Below are 2,701 nucleotides of genomic sequence, written 5' to 3'. Positions count from 1 at the left end.
AATATTGAATTGGGGTTTGAATTATTTCTAAGCTGGATAAGTATCTAAGATGTTTGGTGTAGTTAGATACAACAAAAGGGTACTTATAAGAGGGTTTGTTTTTGTGATGAGAAATTTCTACATACTATAGTGTAGTGACCAAAATTCTCGCCTAATAAATATTCCTTTTCATTTTCAAGTACCAAAGTTTTCTAAAGTTTCTAAACTCTAACCCAACCGTGAGAATCGGGTCAGTGACTAGTTTGGTCCTTGTCAATATTTCAATTTCTATGATGTTGATGATGATTGCTGATTCATGAAAGGTGGAACCATTGAATCAGTCAACAATCAAAGAAGAATTTACCATTTTTACCAAAAATTATACCATTAAAATTAATAGTAAGTAAATGCTAGAGTCAAGTATTGAAAACGTCAAATTATTTGCTTTATTAATAAAAACTTTTTAAATAATTTATACAAGAAAATCATTATTGTTATTTGATTTTATACGTGATAATCATCCTAGTCGGTAAAGTTTTTAATTATAGGATAAATTACTAAATTAGTCTCTTACCTTTGGACATAATAATCCTGTTTTGATCTTTAAGATTTAAAGTGTTTTATTTGAATTTTCAAAAAAATTTCATTTAGTTTTAATGTAGTCCCGCCGTGAGGTCAAAATTAAATAATTAATGAAATATCCTACATGACAACAATACAAGAATAAGGTCGATAATCTGGAGAATAAGTACAAGCTTCAGAGGTACAAAATCAACCGTGGATACATTAATACATTTATTTATCATTCTCTTTAGTTCTATAGAAAATATTTTATTTAAATTGTAAGAAAAATAATAAATAAATGTATTGATGCATCCCAGTTAATTTTGTGCCTTTGGAATTTGTACTTATTCTCCAAATTATCGATTTTGTTCTTGTTGTCATATAACACATTTCCTTAATTATTTAACTTTGGCCTCACGGTGAAATTATATTAAAGCTAAATGAAAATTTTTTTGAATTCAAATAAGACATTTTAAATTTTAAAAACTAAAACAAAATTATACCCAAACATAAAAAACTAATTTAGTAATTTATCCTTAATTATATATATGATAATTGTATTGTTTTTAGTTCATACTTGAGAACTAACATGGTACTATTCAAACTATTGCAAATTGAAGCAGTAGCACATGTCATTCGTTATTTGACTCAAAGAATACACAAGTCTAGCTATTGACCAACACGGTGATCAATAAAGACTTTAAACACTAGAGATCAGTAGTGTTGAGTGTTGACTCACATTACAGTGGCCTTGATTTTTTTAGTTTGAAGTGTTGGAAACGCTAGCTTGCTAATTTGTCGTCTATGTGTGACTATGAACTTTACCTTTGCCTTTGCCTTTGGGCAAAGTTCAATAACAACTTGATTTCTACTTCAATGGACTCAGATTCTCAATGCATTCATCTAATTAGACTCATAATGTAATATATACGCTATATATAACTAGGGATTCAACCAGTGCATTTTTTATCGTAATTATTTTCATTTTAAATTATTAGTAGTAAAGCCAAAAGTTTTAAATTATTATAATGCGTTTTAATACTTGTGCAATTGATAAAATACTAGGACAAAAAAAATCTAATTTAGTTTCAGTGGTTTATAATATTAGTAGTAGTAACTGAAAGTTTTTATATTAACCTTTTTATTCTTAAATTCAATAATGATATAAATAGTTATATAACTGATAAAATAGACACATCTAAATAGGGGTGTTCAAATCCAAACCGATCCAAATTAAACCGTTCATCCAATCCAATCCAAACCGAAAACCGATTAAAACCACACTAATTCAAATTTGATTGGATTCTATTTTTTGCAAACCGTTTGATTGGATCGGATTTCGAATCTATTTTTCATAACCGATCCAATCCAATCCAAACCGCACAATGTGCTATAATATTATTATTTTATTATTATATTTACAATTATATTTATAATATGTTCAATTTGTTATACATTTTTCTATTATTCATGTATTATTATTATTTAATAAATATTTTATGTTCAAAATATTATTTATTTATTTATTTAACTAACCTATAATTTCATTTCTATTGTTATGTTATCGTTGGCTTTTTAAGATATTTGTTAAGACTTGTTATGTCATTGTTGGTTATTTAAAATTTGATGTTGAGACTTGTTATATGTATTTAATTTTTTTATTTAAAAAACCGCAAATCCAAATCGATCCAAACCGCTTGTAATCGGATCGGATCGGATCGGATTTCCAAAAAAAAATTCATCCAATCCAAACCGCACCGCACATAAATTAAACGTTCGAATCTGATGACTTTTTCTCTTAAAACCGAACTAAACTGCACCGCGAACACCCTACATCCAAAAGTGTTATATATCTATGCTGATAATTGTGTAAGTGATAAAATAATAAGACTAAAAGTTTTAATGTCATTTTTTAATGTTTTACACATCCTATTAAATAAAATTTGAAGTGAATAAAATCATCAAATAAAGTTTATGTTATAATATGTGCTAATAATTGTTTAATTGATAAAAAAAATAGAAGACAGTTTTAATTTTATTATGTCATTTTTTGAACACCCTATTAACTTTAAAGTTGAAGTACATAATACCAAATGTTTTATTTTATAAAAAAAAATTATGATTCTAATATTATTTTTGGAATAAAAATGAATTTACA

At 26.2% G+C, this 2,701-nt stretch overlaps 1 protein-coding gene across 1 annotated transcript in view; it reads right to left on the bottom strand.

Annotated features, from left to right (window-relative positions):
- Window positions 1–213, bottom strand: part of LOC107639178 — a 1,605-nt gene extending 1,392 nt beyond the window's left edge. The window contains exon 1 of the mRNA XM_016342624.2: window positions 2–213. The gene's annotated coding sequence lies outside the window, so the exon portion shown is untranslated. The remainder of the gene's footprint in view (window position 1) is intronic.

Source organism: Arachis ipaensis, chromosome B04 (genome assembly GCF_000816755.2).
Source record: "Arachis ipaensis cultivar K30076 chromosome B04, Araip1.1, whole genome shotgun sequence".
NCBI lineage: Eukaryota > Viridiplantae > Streptophyta > Magnoliopsida > Fabales > Fabaceae > Arachis > Arachis ipaensis.
This window is presented reverse-complemented; position numbering and strand designations above follow the sequence as displayed.